Genomic DNA, 27,237 nt, shown 5'->3' with positions numbered 1-27,237 from the left:
TGTAAGGAGGTCACTGGCACTGAAAAACATGTTAGTAAAATAAGAAATTTTTTTTACTAACAGCTGCACACACTCCCGCCATTATCAAATAACACTATCAAATGGCAACAATTAAAATTCCCAAATCTGAATCTTTTCTAAACTTCATTTTCATTCACATTTAGATTAGCAATTTTATATCTCTCTTATCCTCCACATTCTTCAACATTGATGTCCATTATCACATCAGTCATGCTCATTTCATCATACACGGTATCAGGACTACACGTCCCTGAATCTCCACTTCTGCTCTCCAACTCCTCTAATCTAGCAAAAATCTATTATGTCCTTTCTATTTTCATGACATATCTCAGAAGTTCTCAAAAACCTAACAATGATGAAATCCAGATTAACGTACCAACGACGCCACAAACCAACCAATCACAGGATCGTGTAAATTTACGTTTTTCATCTGTGCCTTCGATTGGTCGATTTGAATGGCTCTGGGGGTGGGGGTCCCACCGGGAAGGGGAGGGTAGAGAAGGGTGCCCTGGATAACGGCTCCTATTCCTATGCTCTTGCAATTGGGCGTAGAGGACTCACGACCACACGCTGCTCAATTGAATGAAATATGAATTGAGAGGCTGACGTCGGAAAATGGAAATACTGATGTATTCTCTAACGCACTTGATCGACAAGGACTAGTCGGTTTTGTCTGTGCAATTCGAACCATAACGCAATTACCGTTTTTCTCTTTTTTTCAGTTTTCTGCCACAACGAAAGCAAATGCCACGGCCGTTTTCATTCCTATGTTTTTCATGAAGTAATGTACTAGACCTTCACTGGATAGGTTCCACCATTAATCGTGCAGCACTAACATGAACTATGCATTGTAAAAACATTAAACGCATGCAAATATACAGAGAGAGAGAGAGAGAGAGAGTAGAGAGAAGAGAAGAGAGAGAGAAGAGAGAGAGAGAGAGAGAATTTGACTGAAAAAATGATCATCAAAGAACGGGTGCAAAACCTAAATGAAAAAAAAATTAAAATAAAACCCTCATAGACCAATGAGGAAGAGAGCGAGAAGAATATGGGAGAAGAAAATAAGTGAGGAAGAGACAGAGCAAGGTGGGTTAGTGAGAATGGAGTGAAGACCGGGAGGGGGGACAGGAGGGGGGGGGGGGTTAAGGGGGAGGAAGAAGATGAGGAAGGGTACAAGCGGTATCAACGCTACTTGTTATGATGCCCTCTTGACCTGATGAAGGATCGACAAAACGATGATGATGGTGATGGTGATGATGATGATGATGATGAGGAGGAGGAGGAGGAGAAGAAGAAGGGGAAGAAAGGGGGGGGGGCAACGACGAAGGAGTTTGCAAACTTCATGTTGTGCGACTTACAACAGGCAACTTGTTGCAAGTTCTAGGAAGGTACTTTTTGCAGGCAAGGGGCATTATAACAAAAATTGTCGTGGCAGTCAAATCAAAAATTGTAGTCGTATATACAGGATCAATAAACAAACTTAAGTAACTGGCAGAATAAAGTATAGACATGCAAACACTATATATACAGCGCCATATGGACGGTAAATATTCATATGTATAATCCATAAATATATACACACGTAGGCAATGACATAATTTCGATAAATACGACATTCTTACACAAACGCAATATATCCTATCATAAATATGCAACAAAATGAATAAAAACAGATGTACATATCACATACAACATACTCGACACATAAAATGCAAGTCGAAGGTAAAACACGTAACAGAAGCGACGTTACGCACGTCTGAATCAGCGAGGGAAGAAATCAAGTCCCCATACATGACAGGGAAGGGAAAGTGAAAGGAACGTTTATAGGGATATAATCACATTCTCTCTCTCTCTCTCTCTCTCTCTCTCGTCTGTCTGTCTGTCTCTTCTCTCGCTCAATCTCTGTCTGTCTGTCTGTCTGTCTGTCTCTCTCTCTCTCAATCTCTGTCTGTCTGTCTGTCTGTCTGTCTCTCTCTCTCTCTCTCTCTCTTTGTCTGTCTGTCTGTTTGTCTATCTCTCTTTCTCTCTCTCACTCTGTCTGTCTTGTCAGTATGTCTCTCTCTCTCTCTCTCTCTCTCTGTCTCTCTCTCTCTCTGTCTCGGGATAAAAATAGTAACTCCATGGGGTGGTTAAGTAGGGCCGTCGGTGTACCTCACACGGCGCACCGTATGCATGACTAAAGTGTGTTTCCGGAGTTCCTTCGACCCGCAGCTACGCCTAATGTTTAGCCTTTTACTTTACCTCCATTCCCGCTTCCAGTTCCTCATCTTGCTGTCCATCCTCTCCATCCATGAATTCTTAGGATATGTGGGGAATACTCTTAATATCATCCTCGGATCCCATTGCTTCATCTCATTATTTAATGGACCTTTTTTTATCGTATCCTACGACCATTCCAACTCCCTATTGTCACTTAATGATTAGGATTTTGCAACTCAATTTCACGAATAATTCATGATTTGTATCTATCACAGAAAATATAAATATACTTATTATAACTTTGTGAATGCAAATTGTGTAGATATGAAGAAATCAAGCGCAAGCACACGCTCACTTCAAAGCAAGCAAGCAAGCAGTGAAGAAATTCTTGTCATGCATAATCGGAGTGAACTTAACTGGTGTAGGAAGATAATGGTGTCAAAATGTCAACCTCCAAAATTAGGAAATGACGACAGCTGTAAATTTAAAATATCTCGTTATATGGATATAAAGCTCGTTATTATTATGTCACTGCCCGTGGCGATTTCTCTATGTCTTTCTCTTGTACATGAAATTTACAGAGTATAAAAAGATAATAGTTGCACGGGTAAAAACAAACTGAAAAAATGAAAATAACTATCAGATTTTCACAGCCAACACGAGTGGGCTATTTCAGTCAGTGAAGTAAAGCAATAACTATACTGGTCATTCTGACATCAGCTCCTGAGTTCATTACTAAAATTGCCCCCTGATCTTAGGAGTATATGGGGACAGTGGCACTGGTCACAACGATATCCGAAAACCGACAGGACGAGTGGAAGAATAAAAACATAATTGGGTACACTTTACATTAACAATCTAGGCAAGGAGATAATTAATATTGATTATTTTCTTTATTTGTCATTTGATATGGTACACTTTGCATTAACAATCTAGGCAAGGAGATAATTAATAATGATTATTTTCTTTATTTGTCATTTGATATGGTACACTTTACATTAAGAGTCTAGGCAAGGAGATAATTAATAATGATTTTTTTACTGTATTTGTCATTTGCTATTTACCGGACAACATTGGCGAATTAGAAAAATCTCAGCCGAGTGACTTACCTAATGCTTTAATAGTAACAAAATTACATTACAACTCAACAGACCTTTTATGAAAAGGAATCAGAGGAATAGCGTACGAATAGTTTTTGGAAGTGTGAAATACATGAATGAATGGAATGAATACGGAAATGTGTTTATTTACAAACACACTTTTATTCATATGTATGAATGTATGTATATTCACAAACAAACACACGCACCATGTATATATATATATATATATATATATATATATATATATATATATATATACACATATATATGTGTGTGTATGTTATGTATGTATATATAATCAAAATGGTTTCTTACATTCTTGACTTCTTACTACGTTTGAATAGGCTTCCCACTGAAAATGTGTCCTAAAATATTTGAAAATCCAACATTTAAAGCAGATCTTTGTGGCTCTACAATACTTGTCTTTGGTGAATGTGACCTATGAACAGATATACCTTAAACAGCTGAATGTTGGATTAACCTTCAAAACTTTTCCCTAGCAGAAGTCTTGTTCAGGTGCACATTGTACTCACATAAACAGACAATGCCATTCGCCTCTATCTTGCACGCTCTATTATGTTTCCTTTATATTTAGACCCTTCCTTTCAAATACCTACATCATTCCATGTCTCCAGAGCTGCCTAAGTATTACTCTCGTCCTCCCTTCTAACACTTCCCAATTTTAAGTTTTTTTTTTCCATAAACCTTTTAACACTTCCGAATCATAATTCTTTCAAATGTTTCCATACTTTTCAAATGTCCAAAATATCTGGTATAACTACAATTCTCGACACTTCAATACCTTTTACTCCATTTATATTATGCAATCAGTTCTCTCATTGGCCTGAAAATTTTCTTTTTCATTCCCATTCCCCATCAGCACTTCACTCTCATATAGGGGAATCTGGCGCTCAACAATTACTTCACATACTTCCCAGGGTTGCCACACACAGTCGAAGTCTCTTCACAGTTTTTTGCCCTTGCCTGTTTTGTGACTCATCTTATCTCTCGTCCTACCACCATCTGTTATGGTTACAAAGAAATGCCAATACGAATCTATTTGTTCAATTCCTCTGCAATCCCTATTAACATTCATTACCCCATCTTTCTAGTTTCCATTTGCCTTCATAACCTAGCACTAGCTGATATTTACTCTCAGCTTTCTAAGCATGCGAAAACTTTGCAACATTTCCACAGGTTTCAGCATTTTCTTGTCTTAATATCTAGTGAGAATCATCTGCAAACAAGAACCACTCCAAATTCCATCAATGAGTTCTTTTATTTTACTGAACCCTGCTCTTAGTACCCATACCTACTGACTTCCTTTGACCTCTCGTATCACTCCACCCATGAAAATACTGAACAACCACGAAGATCACACAACCTTCTCACAGAAGTACCCATTATACATAATATATATAATATATATAAGTGTGCTTACTCAGGTATGTTTGCACAACAGATAAACTTCTCCCCATGAACTTGAATCGTCCTCCGGCTATCACAAAACACACTGAACGAGTCATCACTGCATCATAATATCCTTGCAGAGTCTAAATAATCATCCCGAAGACCTCATATATTCACTAAATCCTCTCTAAGAATGACGGATAAATGTTCATAATGAAAATGTATTCTTATCGTCACAGCCATGAATATTATTTATATACACAAAAGGCCCATAGGCCACACAGCTCACCTGAGCCACCTTGCTGCACTTGCTAGTATAAGTATACACTACATGAGTATGGCTGCGTATTAAAATTGACAATCCACAGCCTTGTGCTTCTCCATAAGTTTTTTAATACATTGGCCCCTCTTGCACCGAACGAATTTGAATCTACACTACATAAAGAAGCATTAACGGAGGTTTGTCTTTTATGGCCACGTAGCTCTAGATGAAAACATTTTTATATCTTAAATTTTCACTATTTCTAAAGGGGCACTGAACCTTGTTTTTGGAAAACTTGAAATAAAGTTAGAACAGTTCTTCTTAAGACTGTTAGAGATTATTATTTATTATCACAGGTGTATTCCTGTGAAAAACTTTGGTTGCTTGCATATTACAGTGACAAATTGTACATTTTCATTTCTGCGAGTTCTTTTATAAATTCTTTTTATTACAAAATCTTATGCGAAATTTGGAACCCTCCTGTGGGCCTATCTGGACCCTGGGGAAATAATTTGAACAGACTTTAGTCTAAGCAACAAAAGGAAGCATTCCACCGAGGTTTGTTATTTATAGTCTAGTAGTTCCAGACAAGGTTCTCAAATGACCTAATTCCATTGCCATTATTTCTTAATCATCAGTTTCGAAGAGAGAGTGAACCTCATTTGAACAAACATGAATACTTTGGCCAAAGGGTGTTTTGTGTCAAATTTACATGAAGCTAAACCACGGGTTCTGAAGAAGTTGAATATGTAGAAACTTTAAGCCAGACATACATACAAACATACTGCGTACAGACACGGCCAACCTTAGAAGAATCTGCATGGTTTCACCACCGATGAGGCCTTCTCCTTCTGATGTATACTTCTGACACTGTTTACCAGATATCTCTCTCTCTCTCTCTCTCTCTCTCTCTCTCTCTCTCTCTGTGCACACCAGATATGATCTACAATAGTCGATTAACCATTAAGTACATAAATTACTCCTTAGGCTAACTGAGACACCCATCCCCCATCCTAGGTCTGTTTACGGGACAAACACTAGCCATTCAGCTATGAACTGGACGCGTTACCACTAGTGCTACAGATAATCCTATATAAAAATTATTCCTTTGTATTACACCTATCTTTAATAACGAGAGAGAGAGAGAGAGAGAGAGAGAGAGAGAGAGAGAGAGAGAGTTCTCAGGAGCCTTACGTATATTTACCCGAATAAAGAATTCCTCACAAACTAAATCGGGAGAGAGAGAACGAGAGAGTATTCGCAGTAAATGACGTGATCCAGGCAACAGGATAACGAGCGTCACCCAGGACAGCCTATTTTCGCCTCACCGAGACCCTTCTTGAACCGTTGCTCAGTCTAATAATATTCCATCGATTTCCACTAAGTCAACTTGACACCCGGCCACCAATTTTACTCACCTACGTCACAAGGCTTTATTTAACACTGTCATAACTTACAGCCTACTTCTTATCTATCTACCTCTCTCTCTCTCTCTAAGCATGTATGTAAATATATCTTTATATTATATATATACACATTCACACATATATGTATATATGTGTATATATATATATATATATATATATATATATATATATATGTATGTATGTATGTATGTAGTATATATATATATATATATATATATATATATATATATATATAAACACACACACACACGCACGCACGCGCACACACAATAAAGACAATCTCTCGGGGAATGTGATTTTGGAACCATATTCATGGTTCGAAAGTAAGCAATGGTCTAGAGTAAACTAGGGACCATTACCATGAATTTCTGAAATATGACTTCACCATCAAAGAAACTTATTAACCTAAATCATACACATCCAGCTATTTACTATATCCCATAAAAATACAGCGTTCATATTAATATTTCATCTACTGATTTAGATAACCACATATTCGATGATCTCGGAAAAATATGACCAACTTTTAAGTTAAGAAATAAAACTGCAAGACAAACACTTGAAGTCATAATAACCTTCGCCCCTCACTCTCTTTTTCTTTCTCTCTCCCTCTCACTCCCATAGGAGCACATAAATGTGTCCATATCCATATGAAAAGGGTCCCGTTTCACAGGGAAAAGAAACTACCACCGAAATATTTACGATGCCGTAAATATCCTCGAATCCAATCTGGTGCGAAAAAGAGGGTTACCTCCATGCTTGTATGAGTATAAGCAAAGGGGAAGAAAAATTGATAAACAAAATATAAAAGCTCTTTTCTTAGAAAAAGCTCCATCAATCTCTGTCTCTCTCTCACTACACGAATAATTAGTGTCTCTCATTGTGAGATCATTGAGTTGTAGGCTAATTTTTCTCTAATATAAGGCACTAAAACTATAAAGTTTGTGAAAACTTGTAAAAGAAATGGGAAGACTTCCCTTTACTTTACAATTTTTCTCTCTAATTCATGGGGTGTTTATGACCCCTCAAGCATCAATATTTGAAAATGACCTTTATGGCCAGACGAAACTACTACACGGAAATTTACGACGTCGTCCACTTCCGTATAATGTATCACGGCGCGGGAAACTTCAAAGATACACTTACGCTTGTTCAAACATTAACAAAGATAATAAAAACGGAAACAAAATGAAAAGGAAGTGACATGATGCTACTTAAAATAATTGTCATAAAACCGCTGAGCTTAAAATCATTCCTTTTGTGATTCATCTCTTCAACTGGTGTCGCGAACCACTGTGATGGTGGAACCGCTTATCAATGTCGAATGAATAAATGGACCAATCAGTGTAGCTCAATCCCTCTTAAATCTGACGTGGGTACGAAGGGGAAAATGGGGATTCCAGTATCGCCGCTCCTTCAGCCCTGAGACTTCACACAAGGCACTGTATTGGTGATAGAAGAAAAAGAAGAAGATGGATAGTAGAAAATGATGAAGGAGAATAAGAACGTTGGCTAAGCAATAGTCATGTCAGCTCTGTTCACTATTAACGTTTAAATTCATTTATACCAATACTGATGCCACCAGTCATAATAAAATAGTTATACACAATCTACTGATCCCGTTCACGTGTTATACTTATTTTTATTTTTTATTTTTAACAATTCACAAAGGCCCGTAACTCCTACATTCCCATGTATGTTAAATTAGGAAGATTCAGAATTTACACAAAAAAGCGTATTAAAATATAAATGTGAAGAAATCCAGAACGTAGGTGGTGTTTGTAGCTACACATTAAAACCAGGAATTACAACCTTCGTTTCATCTTATGCTACAACAAACAACGCCATCAAACATTACGTCTATATCACCTATTCCAAAATCTTTAAATTCTGCTTTATTTCTTCCCCTTTAGGCTTGCTTTATTCTGTTCATGCCCTCATCCACACACACACACCCATACCCACATCCACACCCACACCTACACCCACCCACACATATACACACACGCACAGCACACAAAGGGAGCGCCAGCCCTGAAAGCAAAGTAAAAATCTTTTCAACTAAGCCAAATTCTAAAAGTCTTTTGTCCTCTCCATGATACGGGACAGACGCAAAAAGGAAAAGGCGAGGAGAACATGGGAGAGGGAGGGAGGAAGGAGGAGGAGGAGGAGGAGGAGGTAGGAAGGGAGGAGGAGGAGGAGAAGAAGGGGAGGTAAGAATGGGATAAGGGGAGGGACAAAACGGGACTGGCGCAAAAAGGAAAACACAGGGACAAGGAGAATGAAAGGACGAGGTGGGGGGATTAAGGGGGGGGAGGGGACAGAGAGGAAGGGGGAAACAAGATTTTAAAAAAATAAAAAGTCTTTGTAATAAGAGATGTTCCTTTATTCTGAATAGACAGCCATTTCGTATCTGTTCTTTTTCATTTCGAATAAAGTCCCATAGAGTTCCGTTTTCAGTAGCAAAAATGCCTCAGACAATGGTAGTGACATTAGGCGAAAACAAACCTAATTAAAAATGAAAAACGTAGCTAACGAAAAAAAAAACCTAATTCAATTTGTTTTTTAGTTGTATATAAATACTAAGACTTGATTTACGTCACTTACTGTACAAAATTACAAAACCAAGTTCAAAATGAAAAATAAAAGCTTTAATACAACATAGTACTACATAGGTTTAACATGAAAGTCTACGATTAGGCCGTATAAAGAAATGTAAATTATAAAATAGAATCTTTTTGAGAACGCATTCCGTTTCCTCTTGGTGTCTGGGATACTAAAAATTCAACCTTACTGTCTCGTGAGTCTTCGTAGGAATGGATGAACGTCTGCAATCGACCCTCAATGGTCACAAGGTGCGCAGAACTTGTGATTATCCCTATCGCCTATCACGTCATTTATCATTATAATTACAAAGTAGTCCAATGAGGTCACTGAATCACACAGATTCTCATCGGGTTCGTAAAAAATAATTAGCTGGACATCCTGCACAAAGAAATGTAACGAGAGAGAGAGAGAGAGAGAGAGAGAGAGAGAGAGAGAGAGAGAGAGAGAGAGAGAGACTGCTACGACGAGAATCTCTTGCAGTTCGACAATCATCACACTGAAATCTGTTTTCGCATACAAAAATAATAATAATTAGGAACATAGTAGAATATAGGTTAATTCGTTTACTTGAATGGATACATACTCTAGAAACCATACTAACTTTCAGTAAAAATCCTATGTTCGCTCAAAAATATTAACATACAAACTTTTGGAATGATGGAAGTCTCTTGACCTAGTTGCTATAGGACTCAAACCCAGTTTTTGCACAAACACACACACACACACACACAAAATTGTTATATCTGCCTAACCGATGTTATTTTTTCTTTTAATACAATTTTTAATTATGTCTCATTTATTCTGGAATATTCACTCCACCGTCCTGTTTGTTCTCACTGTTCCAGTTTTTGAAGCTGTACGAAATGTTCTGGCGTATTTAATCTCCAAGTTCGAAAAATAATACGCATGAGGATACCAAGAACTATAGTAATATCTCTTCCCATAAATGCATAGTTTTCATAATAATGCTCTAAATCGCACCCAACTCCCAAGTTATCCTCCCTGAATACTTCAAAGTGTTTAAGGGAATAAAGGTAATAAAACAAATAAAAAAACATGATTTGACGTAAAACTGACAATAAAAAAAATCAACAAGACAAAATGATGTCTTGATTACGATGCGAGAGCTCCTCAACGTCATTATACGTCCTTTGCAGAAAGAAACAAAAACAGGATGGAGAAATTACAAAGAAAATTTCCTGAGCGTGAAATAAAATATAGGAAGAATTCTCCAAAAATGTTCATGAGCTAATTAAGAACAATTCATTTACAGTGTTTATGGAGAAGACTTATAAGAGAAATCTATCAAAGCACATATAGACTCGGTTAAAAAAAATAATTAACAGTGGATATGGATTGAGTATAAGAAAAAAATAACTGTTGGAATACATACAAACTCAATTCGTAAGTACCTTTGTATTGATTAATGAAATCTATTAAAACATAAAGTTGAAACGTTTATATATATATATATATATATATATATATATATATATATATATATATGTGTGTGTGTGTGTGTGTGTGTGTATGTATGTATGTGTATATATATGTGTATATATATATAATATATATATATATATATATATATATATATATATATATATATATATCTACATGGCACATCTCGTCCATTTCAAAAACTATCACACTGATGCCTCTATTTTTCTCACACAATAGTCAAAATCATAATTAGCGCATATTTGAGAATATCGGATAACTCATTTACTTTTTATAGATATTTACCTTACACATCCTATCATACTTCAGAAGAAATCCTAAATTTACTAAAACTATAAATAACTGAACGTTTGGTCAGATGGAAATTTTATAACCTAACTGTGCTAGAACTCAACTCTAAGTTGTGCAAAAAAAAAATATCTCGTTATATTTGATAGACCGAAATAATTTCTCATTTAAATACCATTATTACTGAAGTAAGACCAACAACCAATGTGCCAGCCTCTACCGTGCCACGACGTTCCCAGAGATTTCCTAATAGACCATCGAGCAATTCTGGAATTACCTGAAAGAATAACAAGTAGTTTTTCCAATTTCCAAACATGTTCTCCTAAATGTATTATTATTTCTATGTTTATTCAGGATGAAGGGCCCAACGGATCAAGTTGGGGAAAGCTACCTGTATTTGGCAATATAAACACATGTATACTACTGTGGACTTTACTTTTCCATTTAAAGATCACGAGAAAGTGACGATACCAAATACTATTACTATTATTATCATCATCATTTATTTTAGAACATATACTCCACCGTCGCGTTCTCACTTTGGTCTAATTTTAGGAGCTCTAAGAAATGTTCTAGTATATTTAAGCTCGGATTCGGAAAATAACATGAATTAGAATAACAAGAACTATCATTTAACTCCACACAAACATGTAGTTCGAATTATATTGCTCATAATCTAATTCAATTCTAGCGTTATCCTCTTCCTAGTATTCCAGAAGGTTTAAAGGGAAAAAAGCACACAAAGTACTGCAACTGCTTTAAGGCTGACCTAAGAAAACTCAACAAGGCAAAATGATGAGTAAATTACGATTGGAGAGCCCCTCGACATCATCACACAGTCATCCCTTGCGCAAAAAAAAAGGGCGAGTAAATTACGAAATAAATTTTCTAAACGTGAAATAAATTAAACGGATAATGCTTTAATGCTTTAAGAATGTTCATAAGGTGATTAGAAAAATTCCTTTACAATGTTTAAGGAAAGCACTTGTAAGAGAAATCTTTTAAGACGCTTAGACTGAATTTCAAAAATTTACTGACAATGTACTACATGGATTGACCCAGAGGAAATACATCTGCTAAAATACATTCAACTGCACTATAAGTTCCATATTTTATTGTAACAGAGTAAGGAAATTTAATAAGAAGGGTTTAGACTGAGTTAAAGCTTTCTTTAATATAACAATGGTTGGAAACTAAGAGATTCAAGTGCTTTCAATACTTTCCTGGAAAGAGAGGAACAATACCAAACATTTTTAAAGGAAATGCTGGATCTGTTTCGAATGAGAGCTACTTGCAACACGAGATTATGAGAATTCCTCCTCCTAGAATAGGCTGAGAGAGAGAGAGAGAGAGAGAGAGAGAGAGAGAGAGAGAGAGAGAGAGAATTCGTCAAGTGACTGGTCATTCAACAGAGAGAGAGAGAGAGAGAGAGAGAGAGAGAGAGAGAGAGAGAGAGAGAGAGCAAATTCGTTGAGTGACTGGTCATTCAACAGAATGAGAGAGAGAGAGAGAGAGAGAGAGAGAGAGAGAGAGAAATTCGTTAAGTGACTGGTCGTTCAACAGAATGAGAAAAGAGAGAGAGAGAGAGAGAGAGAGAGAGTGCCAATTCGTTAAGTAACTGGTCATTCGACACAATGAGAGAGAGAGAGAGAGAGAGAGAGAGAGAGAGAGAGCAAATTTGTTAAGAAAGAAATAAATATTCCACATTTCGGCTGCTCCTATTTTTCTCTGGAAGCCGAAGTTCAGAAAAGTCGACCAGGAAATTTCTGGGGCAAAAAATACCACTGGAATGAACACGACGACATCACACTTCTCTCTAATGAAATAAACAAGGAGCAAAGGCCGACTCTCTCTCTCTCTCTCTCTCTCGTTCTCTCTCTCTCTCTCTCTCTCTATATATATATATATATATATATATATATATATATATATATATATATATATGAATGACGTCAGTTACAAGTGGTGCGATATACAAATATACGAAACAGACAAACAGACACGCACACATGTATGTGTCTACATACAAACATACATACATACATACATACATACATACATATATATATATATATATATATATATTATATATATATATATATATTATGCATAGATAAGTGGAGAAATGTAGAAGTGGTAAAAAGAACAGAGAAAAAGAAATATGGATTAGAATACTAGTATCAAAATGGTTGCCATGTGGGGAGAAAATACGAGTGCATAGTTGGTAGAAAGCTACAAACTACCAACAGCAAAATATCCGAACTGCTGGGTTGATAGAAGTGGCTTTGCAGTTTAATTTTGCAGAACGCGAGAGAGTTCTTTCAAGACAGTTAAATAGCAATGTTTAGTGATGTTAGGCGGCGAGGGGAGGGGGTGAGTGGGGGGAAGAGGAGATATATATATAGAGAGAGAGAGGAGATTTCAACGTCTTGTTCTCTGTATCAGCAACGACTTTGCTAACTGGTGGTTCACCCTCAATTGAACTTTAAAAAGTATGAACGTTATCGTGACCCGTGTCTTGTTCTTTTACTGGAACCAGATATGTCAACTGAAAAGGCCTTGTGAATACAACAATACGACCATAAATATATATATATATATATATATATATATATATATATATATATATATATATAGATATATATACACATATATATATATGTATGTTTGATCTTAAATCATGAAGATATAAAAAAAACGTGATGATTATACGAAAAAAGTTACAGCCACGAAAGAAAATTGAAACGCTGGAGTTGCCAAGTACTTTCGTCCTATTACCAAGACATGTTCACATGTCTGGGTAACAAGACGAAAATACTTAGCATCTCCAGGTTTCAATTTTCCAGTTTTCGTTCGTGGCTGTAAATTTGTTCATATATATATGTGTATATTTATAAATATATAATATATATATATAAATTGTTATCAATATATAATGTAAAGTTGAATTTATCTTCCAACGTTTTAGAAGTATGAAATACTGAAATTATAACTAGAAGGGAGCATTATAATTGTTGTTGTCAATCTGCGATTTGTTCATTTATTTCCCATCACTCGTGGATCTAGTTTCGTCATGACTGTAGAGAAAAATATACGTAATTATTAAAAATACGGTCTTGTTTCACTCACCAAACGACTACCTTCTAATATCGGAGCCTTCAACAGAACTAAGGCATACGAATGCTAAATATCAGACGTGAAGGACGATTGTTTGGAAAAGAGAGAGAGAGAGGGAGAGAACACTGCATAATTGCAGAAGCAATTCTGGAAATTTTACACACAAATATCGTCTTTGTGATCGTATACAATTTCACATATAAATATAATCTTTTTAATTGTATTACTTTTCTTATATATATATATATATATATATATAGATATATATATATATATATATATATGAATAACTTGATCACGAAGTATATAAAACGTGATGCTATGTATAAATCAAAGGTTTTTTGCCGCGAAGGAAAAAATGAAAAAGCGGGATAGCCAAGTACTTTCGGTCCTGTTCGGACCCTTTACTGAGGCAAAGGGTCCGAACAGGACCGAAAGTACTCAGCTATCTCGCTTTATCATTTTTTCCTTCGTGGCAAAAAACCTTTATATATATATATATATATATATATATATATATATATATATATATATATATATCATGTAATTTTCTATAATAGTAATTTTGATCAAGGACACCAAAACTAAGTTCTGTAAAACGGTTACTTTTTAGTTTAAATGACCGATAAGCAAACTACTACACACATTCATTAATAACCAAACAATCTGACACACACAAATCACATAACAGGGAAAACAAAACTTCTTTCAACCACTTCTGCGTGACAAAAGGATCACTTCGGATCTTCTGCTCCCACCTCATGGTGTTATTGTGTTTCGGATTTCCCGTCGCCCTATCTCCGATGTTGTGGATGTTATTCAAGGTCAACGTTCGCGGAATACCAAGAATATGAGAATGCGCGGCAACGACGTATATTAAGCGCTCTGCGTCATTTCAGTGACGCTGATGATAATGATTAAAAAAAAACAAAAAAAAAAAAAAACATCCAAAACTTATTCATAAAAAGAAATTAAGACCGTACCAAAAAAAAAAAAATGCAACCGTAAGCTATGCAACAATTAAAAAAGGAAAAACAAAGAACAACGACATCGACCAAACTAAGCTTAAACTTAGATTATCTTCACGGAGAACCACATATCTCGGGAAACGCTACAAAATATAACAACAATGTATAGAGGTCAGTGCCAGATACCAGCTCAAACAAGAACAAAAAGAGAAATCAAAGACTGAGGAGGTCAATGCCTGGTCTTCGCAACAGCAACAAACCCAAAACAGCTCGAGAGAAAGCACTTCAAAGGCAGAGTTAAAAGATCATGAAAGAGGGGAGACTTCGAGACGGAATGACAAGACTCATTTTAGAATCATAGAGACAGGCACGAGGGAATTTACTTAGGAGTTACCCAGAGAGAGAGGAGAGAGAGAGAGAGAGAGAGAGAGAGAGAGAGCTGACCAAAGTATGTCCGCTTAAACCTCAATGAACAACGAGAACTCGGGGGTCTCACTGAACCAGTGCCAAAGCTTGGGGTCTATTTCAGTACTGTCGTCAAGTTCAACCCAATGAGATAAGTCTCAGAGATGGGTAATAAAAATAGAAAGGTGGGGGGAGGGGGATGTGGGTGTGTAGGGGAATAGCAAGGGATAATACTAATGGGAAGAAGGAAGGAAGATGTTGGACGGAAAAGAAAACAACACACAAGGTGTGACAGAGTGATTGGCTTTGTTCTCACACATGAGAGAGAGAGAGAGAGAGAGAGAGAGAGAGAGAGAGAGAGAGAGAGAGAGGCACATCACATCCTCCCACCGAGAAAAAAAAAAACTTTGCAACAACGAACTGAAATATTTCCGCAACAGATGCTACACCTTAGCAAAGTTTACATTCTTCGGAAACAGATGGCAGATCATACGAACCCAGGTAAAAAAAAAATCTGTTTAGTATCCTTCCTTTTATTTTTTACTATTTATCTATTTTATTTATTTTTCTTTGTTAGAGGACAAACATCATGTCCTTGATATAAATTACTGGGGAAATTAAAAAAATTACGCGTCAAGAAAAATAATAAACAGAAAAGGTATACGATTACAAAGGCAACTATACCAGGATTAAAAATATATGCCAAGGAAAGCGCAATACTTAAAATTTTAAGTAAATACATTCATAAGGAAATCTGAAACATTAACAAAGTTTTATCAAACAAAATGAAAAAAAAGGAGAAAAATTATGCAAATGCCCAGATTCACTTGGAATATTTAAGAATAGCAAAAGACATTGAATAATTCATAGAACCACAGCGCTTATTTGAAATAAAGTTGGGAACCTGGCTCTAAGTTATCCCTCTAGAAGAACACACACATTTAATCAAACTGCACTGACAATATTACTATTGGGAATAGAGAAATTTATCTACTTATAGCATGCATAAAATAACTGTAAAAAGAGTCAGACCGCTCTTTTCCTGATAAAACGTCAAAAACCTGAAGGTCAACCATACTAACCCTTCCCCACAGCATTCATTTCCAGGATGTGGAATTCTCAAACCTCCCATGAACTCCCTTGCAGCACCTGACCTAACTTTTTGAGAAGAAAATCTATCATTACTTTAGATGATTCGACCACAGCTCTTACATTGTTCGTGTCTGTCTCCTTAAGATAAAAAAAATATACTTTATTTCTTTGTACGGACAACTTGACCTTTTCTCTCTTTGTCTCACTTTTTTTAAATGTATGTTTTTTTACTTTGCTTGTACAGTGTTCACAATAGCATTCCTTCAGACTAGGCACAGGATTAAAATAGCTTCTTCATTATCAGTACAGCATCTACACCACCCTTCATTGCTCTAGGCTCCTAGGAGTCTCCATATTACTGCCCGCAAGCACGCCACAAAAGTTTACTCCGGCACTCAGCAACTTGAAATATCTATAAACAAAACTACTCCCCCTGATTTTTCTTTCCAGCAAAGCGTCAGACAAAGGACACGTGCAGTTCTTAACCGCAGCTTTCCATCATTACCATTAATTTTGCTCAAAACTCCCCGATTTGTTGGTTCCGAAAAAACCACAAATCCCAGAATTGTATAGAGCGTTAAGGACTGAATTAACTTTTTTTTTCTGCCTCTACGAATGGCTCAGGTTTATTCTGCGGTTTTTTGCTCTGGTTCACTGAAGTCCTTTCTTGGGGAGTGTTTTTCTTGAAGTGTGCCACATTTTTCGAAATCTCATTTCAGGTAAACAAAAGTTCCATATTACAATTATGCATTCAATTAAAATGTATTTGTTAGTTGAAATAGCCTTTGTTCTTTGATCGGCAAAAATGTGTAAAATACACGATATAGCCCTCGTACGGAAAAAGTTTAAAAATATCTGCTTTAGATCATGACAGCTTATGCCATCATGTCGGACCCAGGTGCATATAAGACAGCCAGTACTGTCGGTGAAATGCCTCGGAGAGAAGATTAGTACGGTAAAAGTTGAAACTTGGGGGATGTGTTGTTAGAGGCGATGCATCACAGCCAAGCACTAGTAGCCAAATGGCATTACAATGACGCCTCACTGGCCTTCGTGTCAAAACTTCTAAAATATATTAGATTTTTATGTAACCACTCACTGTCCTTACAATCACACCTTGTCGTTCAACAGCACCCATCATTGTTATTGCCTATATCCAGGAGACCTGAATCAGACACCCACTTGTTTTGGTGTTGATGCCAGCAAATCACCTCTTCAGTAAACAGCTAATGTTCTCAAGTTCGACTACATATTCCTTGGGTTCAGGAAAACAATGTTCTCAGCAAACACTTTAATCCTCCTAAGAGACCACTACTATGCACGATGAGAGCACGCACGCGTAAATTAACTTTAAAAGAAAAGGTTAAGAATCCTCAAGACACTAAACCAGGTTAAAGCCCCACTGCAACACACAAAGATACATTCGCCGCTTCTGAGGCAAGACTTCGCTATCTTGATAGGGAACAACAATGGAGGTTACAGATAACTGTAATTGTACCTTACAAAGCTAAGTCCCTATATACTCTTTCTCAATCACCATTTACTCATTTAGGAAAACTATTTAATTTCAGGAACAGAATAGAACCACCTACAAAGAAAAGAAAAACCAGTAAATGAGAGGAAAAGCACGAATAATGTCTCTTACAAACGGATCCATTCATTGTTGCTGATTTTTTTTAACATTAACTAATATTCCTTAGTTTCATGCAGCCGTCATGCAACAATTTCGAGAAAAGAAAGGAGAGGCCAAAAGAATATAACTCATCTAAACAGTAGTACAAGCGATATAAAGCAGTCTCAATACACAACGTAAACTGCAATCACCGTTTGTATCACGTCAGGCACCAGTAAACTGTCTCCTGTCATTCCTTTTCTTACGTTGCTCTCCCAAGATCCTACCGTGATCAAACAGGCCGCAATCATGTTTCCTCTCAGGACTCTATCTTTCCTCTCGTCCCGGTTGAGATACAGGAAATAGGTTGCCGACGCCACCCGTTCTCTAAAGATAAACAAAACCAAGTTTTGCAATGATTCCCTCTTCCGCCCAATTTTGAAACTTTCTTCGTGGCTCCATTTTCCAACGCTCACACAACTCTCCGTCCTTCAGGCGCTAGTCTTTAGCTTCCCTTATTAACTACATATATATATATATATATATATACATATAGTATATATATATATATATATATATATATTTGTTGTAACAAACCAGTAGTTTTGTAGCAAAAACATCGAACACCACACACACACACACACACACACACACAAAAACACACACACACACATATATATATATATATATATATATATATATATATATATATATATATATATATACATATATATATATATACATATATACATATATATATATATATATATATATAGTATATATATATATACCGTATATATATATACATATATAATATTGTGAAATCTTCGGTTCGACACTATTTTTTGTTTTCTTTGAAGGTCGAAAGAAATAACCTTCCTTATTTCATCCTCCGCCACTAAAAAAATAAATAAATAAATAAAAAGTGCCCGGGCACGCAATTCCACAAACGCGCGCACACAATCACCAACGGCGAAAATGTAACAAAGAATACGAAGATATGTAGATGTTGCCTTAAACCGAAAGCTTTGTGGACAGTATGGCTTTTATCGTTTTTATTATTATTTTTTTTTTAGAGCGGGAGATGCCATGAATATGGTGATCGACAGAAAAATAAACAACAAATATGGTATTAAATATTTAAACTACTGTCCCTATAATAATAATAATAACAACTACAATAATAATAATTGTAAATGCTATAGAGTAATTAATGTCATCATGAAACATTATAAAAAAAAAGGCAACAACTAACAAAATATCATAACACACACGAAAGATGAAAATTTTTTCAAGATAATGCAGAAATAGCATCAAAACTCACCCACTCAACACAAGTCCAATTACCACGGATAATGATTTAAGACAGTTCTGGTGGCGAACGCGCGCCTGCGCACACCCACACAAGCAGGAACACCGGATACAATAATTGATCCATAATTGATTCAACTATCACGGAAAACGAAAGTGGATTTTCCGTTCCAAAATTCATAATTTTTTCTTTCATTAAGTTTAATTTTTGATTCCGCAAGTTTTAGTTTATCTAATTTTTAAAAAATCGAGTTTTCTGTCCTATGGTGGCCTGAGCCACGGCCCATAAAACTCTTAGGCACGACCCATGAAACTCACCCACGGTCCAGTGGAGGCCTCTGTTATTGGTATCTATACAGCTGCCAAAAGTACGATTATGGTCAACTTTAGCCTAAAAAAAAAAAAAAAAAAAAAAACAGGGCTAGAGGGCTGCAATTTGTTACTTTGATGGCTGGAGGGTGGATGATCAACATACCAATTCGCAGCCCTTTAGAATCTGTAATTTTTAAGATCTGAGAGCGGACGGACAGACATAGCCGGCGCAATAGTTTTCTTTTACAAAACAATAAAGATCAGAAGTTCTTTAGGAATTGTATCAGACAAGTACCAATGATAAGGTGGAATAATTAACAAGTAAAAATGGCGCCGAAAATCTCTACAGAGTATTAAGGCCACCGAAAATAGATCTATCTTTTGGTGGTCTCGGTATAATGCTGTATGAGCCGTGGCCCATGAAGCTTGAATCAAGGCTCGGAGGTGGCTTGTCTTATGTCGTTGCCAAACGCACGAGTATGGCTAAATTTAACGTTAACTAAAATAAAACTACTGACGCTAGAGGGCTGTAATTTGGTATGTTCGATAATTGGAAGGTGGATGATCAACAGAACAATTTGTAGCCCTCTAGCCTCGATAGTATCTAAGATCTGAGGGCGGAAAGAAAAAGTAAGGACGGACAGACAAAGCCATCTCAATTGTTTCCTTTTCCAGGAAACTAAAAATTACACTTGCTGAATAAACTCGTCAAAACACAAAGAAAAAAAAGACAAAAACAAAGGTTTGTGGCTACTGGCGCAGAAGCTTACAAAATCCTTCGTCTGCTCTGCCACTGCTACTGCTTCCCCAGCTCCCTCCAACGAGGAAAAAAATCCAATATATATATAAATAAACAACGCTGTAGTACCTCGTTTCGGAGACATTTTGAGGGAAAAAACGTTAAAGGGCAACTGTTACGTCCTGTTTTCTTCTTCGCTTTCTTTTCCACTCCGCTTCTTCCTGATCCATAACGTTCTTCTGTGTTAAGTCTCTCTCTATAATTTATTTTAATTTTCCATTTCCACCTCCTCCACAATTCGCTTTTCTTATCGCGTTCAAACCGGCATCTTCTGCTCTCTCTCTCTCTCTCTCTCTCTCTCTCTCTCTCTCTCTCTCAATTTATACAGCTCTCCCCTTACCAAACCACAGTAACCTAAGGCCCCTATTCGAATCTTATATCAACGACAAATTGTCTTCTTTAATGAACTCTTCTTGAACTTCTATTAGTTGATTTTTTTTTTTAACACCCATAACTTTTCAAAACAAGTTCTAGGAATACACGTGCGATCTTATACAAGACAGGGCTGTCAGTCTGTCACACCACACACACACACACACACACACACACACACACACACACACACACATACTCTCAGCAGTAAAAACCTTGTTCGTTAAATTGTAGTTCAGTTCAGAAGACGTCACAGATGAGCGAGAAAACGGTCCGTCGACTAGAAAAAGTAAACAGGAAAACATCTTGAATTATTTTTCCTTATTCCTGAGAAGCTTTACTGAAGAGAGAGAGAAGTGTAGACTATTTCAAAGTCTTGAGAAAAAGATAGTATCTGCGAACAATGACATCAATTTTAATATAAATTTGCTTAAGATACAAAATATACCCATGTATATATATATATATATATATATATATATATATATATATATATATATATATATATATAAAATTTACCTACAATGGCTCTTAACCTCTAGATTTCCTCAAACTATTTTATGGATACGTCCATCACTACGAGCCTTGAACCCAAATAAAGAAGCAAATAAAGAAAGGCAAACTCCTGAACGATGAATATCACTCGATTCTCACTCATAAATACATATACATGTCCAATTCAGGTATGATCTGCGAGAGGAGGAGTGTTTATTGCTTTTAGACAGGAAAAGAAGAAAGTCTATCTATCCATCTATCTATCTTCATTATATATATATATATATATATATTATATATATATATATATATATATATATATATATATATATCCTATATATATATATATATATAGGATTATAACATATATAATTTATATAATAGTATGACCCCAATTTTACAATTACCTTTTATATCATCTCAAATATAAAGCGACGAACATCCAATGGATCCTTTATGTCAATAGTCCTTTGCAAGACCTCTCTGCCCCAGAGCCAGCCTGTGCCATAATAAAGAATATTATTATACTTCGCAATCTGGCAGTGAAGTTACTATACTCTGTTTTTTTTTCATTCCATCCGTCTATGGTGTTTGCGCATGGCAACACTGCGTCCCGGGCTTTATATAATATCCTATTTCGAATATTAACGGTGTAATTCGCATAAAGTAAATTATTAAAACACTTTCCAGTTGCAAATGTACACCCAGATATCCTTTTATTTACCTAAAATTTAGACATAACGTAACTACTTAAGCACGGGACGCAGTGTTCCCATGCGCGACCACCACAGGCGGATGGACAGTTGGAATAAAACAGAGTATAATCATGTTATGATAAAAAGTAAAACAAAGTCAAAATAGCGATAAAAAAGCAGTTTGAAAATCATTGAAAATGATGCAACGAAAGGTCACAATAACTGACTTAATGGATGGATTTTGATGATGAGTCAATGTGCAACAAATGAACCTAAGAGTCAATGTAGATTTCACTAAACATTGGATATAACTTACATGCAGGGGCTTTAGAATGGAAATCAAAATATTTCCATCAGGACACTACAGTACTAAATGTATATCAGGGTATCGCTATTATAATAATCAATATATATATAATATATAATATTATATATATATATATATATATATTATATATATTAATGCATTAAAGTGTGTCAATAAGATTGCACATAATATTCCTATACTTTTAAGTATTTGGCTACAATTAACCTATTAATAAAGAATTCACAACAACTGAAAAATATAATTTAAACCCAAAGGATGATTTCGTAAATATTCAAATATATATATATATATATATATATATATATATATATATATATATATATATATACATACATATATATATATCATCTATATATATATATAATATATATATATATATATATATATATATATATATATATATATATATATATATATATATATATATATATATATATATATATTCATGTAGCCATCTCGACCAACCTCCTGAGAGCATAACCTGATGCTGCATAGCTAAGTAAAAACAATAACGAAATCACAACCTTTATTCTTCTTTGTGTTGGAAAACTCATATTACAGAATCCTTTAACCCAAATGGCTCAATGTACCGTTTAAAATTCTTGTTGTGTTGGTTAGATTCTAATCTACTTAAGCTTCATCGCTGGGGCCTTTAATTTTGTCTTCGAGTTTAGTGAATTTAAGTCGCTTCATGTCTCCCTTCCATCCAACCCCGCTCCTCTCTCTCTCTCTCTCTCTCTCTCTCTCTCTCTCTCTCTCTCTCTCTCTCTCTCTCTCTCTTCCATAATGTAGTTTCTCCGGCTGCCTTCTGTAAGTATCATTTTGGTTCATGATTCGGAAGGGTGGCGGCTTCAGGTTGTTTTTACGCCAGATTTTCTCTGGAGAACCGGGCTATCTTTGGTGGTAAACCTTAGATCTCTTTTGATTCTGATTTTATACTCTTGAATATTATATCCTATGGCTATATTCATGAATTTAGTGACGTAAAAGGGGTTGTGCCCCATGGAAAAAAAAAACTTGCAACACTCATACTTTAGCTCCAGAATCGTGAGTAATACCACAATATTTGTCGTCTCATCTAACTAAACGAAGCCTTATCATCAATGTGTTGTTGAACGCTCCCACACACAAAACTCCATTTCCCCAAATACGAAAATAATTTCGTGCTTCTTAGACATCGGGCCCTTCCTTTCCATTGCCTATTGCACGTAATCTATCCAAACGCAATCTATCCAAACATTTCTTGGTTTCCTCTTTCTTCCTCCAGACACCTCCGAATTACCCATTTTTTCCACCAAGCTACTGTCCTCCATTCGTTCCACACAACACGAGAAAAGGACTTCGCATCCACATGTATATACTAGTGACTACTCAAAATGACGTTCTCAAAACTGTCTTCAATAAAAAGAAGTTATATGAAAAAGATAATGCTTTGAAAACTCTCTGTACTAGGCTTTACATCTTATGCAACAATTAATACAAAATCATGGTAATATATAGTAATACGTTAATATAAATATAAATATATATAAACATATACATATAAACACACCAGAACACACACACACATATATATTAGCGATTGTCGTTTTGGAGCTTTTCCTCTGTTCCGGGATAAAATTAGTCCCAATCCCGGGATCCCGGCAATTCCCGGGATTTTAAATTATATAAAATTGCAGGTTATACCTACTTTACCTTCCAGGTTTTTGATGTGTTTAACATTACTAGATATGCAGAAATATTAATGAAGACTGACTGTCTTAATAATTCCACCTAATGTTTAATTCCAGCATACACTTAGTTTTTCAACACGTTATTTGGCATTTGCCTAAAATCTACATTGACAATCTATGCATAAAAATCAATCGATATGTATGCATATGTACGTGATTATATATATATATACAATATATGTTTGTATATATATATACATGTGTACGTATATGTATACACATACACGCATATATATATATATTATATATATAAATCATATTATATATATGGGACTGCTTCGCGTGATTACCGTCCCAAATATACAAAATAAAGCATTAGGTAAACACTAAACAGTAATAGTACGTTTCCACATGATAAAAAAAAAGGAATATGTCCATCTTGAAAAATCTGCAAACTTGCACATGATTATTTTATATCCCTGTCCTCTATAGATTTAGCTACTCCGATAAACTTGTAACTATGGAATAGACGCTTTATCTTCCATCCACGGATTTATTTGACTGGCATTATCTGGCAAAAGTGTTGCAACTTGCAATTTTGCAACTAGCAAGACGCTGTTGATGTGAAAATACAATTCACTGAAAATATAAAGTATTTTATATAAATATCAAAACAGTGACATAATCTAGACATCTATCATTATCATCATACAGATAATGATAGAAATTGCCAGTATGTACAGTATATATAAATATAAACAGAACAACAAGTCCACAATTATCCTGCAATCAAATTTGTTCCTATTTTTGTACTTAATTTTATCCCGTGATTTCTCGGGATGCGCTAAAATATCCCGGGATTATCAAACCTTGAAAACTGTCCAGGTGGGGGGGGCAAACCCTAATATATATATATATATATATATATATATATATATATATATATATATATATATACATACACACACACACACACACAAACATATAAATAACGGTATTAGAATGTGTTTAGTCCTTTAATCAAATGAATATTAATGCAGGAATTTATGTACAGATGAGTGAGACAGACAGACAGACAGACAGAGAGAACGTGCATCCTGTGTACTCGGAACTAAAGCCCAAACAAATAACTCAGAGAATTCCTCGAAACAAAACAATACAAAACGCCAGAAGGCTAACAACAACTGGCCCAATATTGTGTGCTCTTTAGAACAACCTCCAGGGACAATATTTCCAAAGAAACAGAAGTAACCAAATATAAAAAAAATAAGTCACTGGAACCGATACCTTCCAGAATGTAAAAATAAAAAAAAAAAAAATAAATAAATATGAAAAAATTCATTGGCAATAGCGCCTCCGGAAAAATATAAAAGGGGAGAAAAAATGTATTGGTGTCACCTCCTCCGTAAAATACTCGTAAATAAATAAAAAAAAGATCTAAATCTCCTGGAACCAGAAAAGCGTTTCAAAGCTAACCCACTGTGAGGAGACAAAAGAAGTCTTAGGCCGTAGTGCGAAAAACCGCTTTCGAGCTAAATGATCGTAGGATGGGATGACGTAACCGAGCTTTGATTGTGAGAGAGAGAGAGAGAGAGAGAGAGAGAGAGAGAGAGACGAGAAGAGGGAGAGGGAGAGAGGAGAGAGAGAGAGAGAGAGAGAAAAGTTCCGTGAACATCATGAATTCTCTGCATGAAACATAATTTTGAGTAATTGCTTGTTTTCAGTCGGATAAACACAGACATCAAAACAAAATAAAATGTAATGCCATGCCTTTACTTTTGCGCTACACAAACAATATCTATCTATCAATCTATCTGTATTATATATTGTACGTATGTATGTTTGCATGTATATATATATATGTATGTACGCATGTATGTATGTATGTATATATGATATATATATATATATATATATATATATATATATATATATATATATATATATATATATCAAACACTCATATTCATCGGATGATCATTAATGAAAGTGAAATTATCCAGAAAATATAAATTCTGCCATATAATTTCAACTAATATTTAAGCGAAATATAAAGCACTTTCCTCATTAATACTATTCGAATGAGCATTTAAATTTTAGCTACTGCTTACTTGTATGAGAAAGAAATTTGTCCTGTGAGAATGTTTATAAAAAAATACAATGATTAATAAGAAAATATTCAGTAAAATTTCAATTGCTGCCTTTCCTGTTATTTTTGCATTGTATTGAAGTAAACTGTTTTTGAGAATATGTATGCAATCCATACTTTACCCTCGGCCACAAAAGAAAAGGGTAACCCACGTCCACTGAAGCTCCAAGGAATATTTATGAAGTCGTTTCGAGTGATTCATTGAAACTTCCAGCGATACATCCCGTGACATTTCCAGCATCGCCAAATAACTTCATTAGCCGATCAAAAGAACCATTGGCGTTTGAGGGTACTCGGCAAATGAATCAGGGTTCACCGAGCTCGGGCCAGGAAAGGGGAAAACTGAGCCGTTTGTTGCCCAACTGGGTGAGGAGGGAATCCCGGGGAAGGAACAGCAGGGAAGGCAGGAATGGAGAAATGAAAGAACATAAGTAAAGGGCGGGAAAGAGATCCCCCTCCCTCCCCCCACATGTCTAGGAGAAGACCCTTTTGTTTAGGGAATGTTCTACCGGATGCCATTTTGGTTTTAATACATTCAGTCGCCCAGAGTCTTCGGAAAGCGCAAATGAAATTAGGGCGTAATAGACAACATCGTCTGATGTAGCCAAGTGTTCTGCAACATTCACTGTGAACTTTACCTAAAGGTGCAACATAAAACATTAAGAGCTACGCGTTACGAAGGCTCAAAATACAGTTTCTTTTTTTTATATATATATATAACGTGGAGACTGAGTGGAAAGGCGATCTAATGCCATTATGTACGTACCTCAGAATGATCGGTCCAGAACCCGAATAAAAGATGAGGGCTTAGCGTAAGGGTAACAACAATCCGCTAATGGAACTGGCAACAACCTAACGGGGGTTTGATGCAAGCGGCAACAGATCACAACGATGCTCGGACGCCAACCGAAAGATGGCAGGTTATAATAAGAGTACCAAAAGCGGGACCACATCAACCAAAGGCTCCGAACAAAGCTTACTGCTTTACGTAGATAAACAGTCCCTCGTTGGCCGAGTGGATTACGCACTCGACTACCGATCCGGTGGTCCGAAGTTCCATCCTCGGCACGGCCAACGTGGAACCAGAGGAATTTATTTCTGGTGATAGAAATTCATTCCTCGATACAATGT

The 27,237-nt window shown here is 35.8% G+C and overlaps 1 long non-coding RNA gene across 1 annotated transcript in view; it reads right to left on the bottom strand.

Moving 5' to 3' along the window:
- LOC135215602 (uncharacterized) overlaps nucleotides 1–21,762 on the bottom strand; it is a 178,517-nt gene extending 156,755 nt beyond the window's left edge. The window contains exon 1 of the long non-coding RNA XR_010314741.1: nucleotides 21,669–21,762. This is a non-coding gene — a long non-coding RNA (uncharacterized LOC135215602). The remainder of the gene's footprint in view (nucleotides 1–21,668) is intronic.
- Nucleotides 21,763–27,237: the final 5,475 nt, after the last annotated feature.

The sequence above is a fragment of the Macrobrachium nipponense genome, chromosome 19, assembly GCF_015104395.2.
Source record: "Macrobrachium nipponense isolate FS-2020 chromosome 19, ASM1510439v2, whole genome shotgun sequence".
NCBI classification, from domain to species: Eukaryota; Metazoa; Arthropoda; class Malacostraca; order Decapoda; family Palaemonidae; genus Macrobrachium; species Macrobrachium nipponense.
Note: the sequence above shows the minus strand (reverse complement) of the source record. Positions and strands in the feature narration are given on the sequence as shown.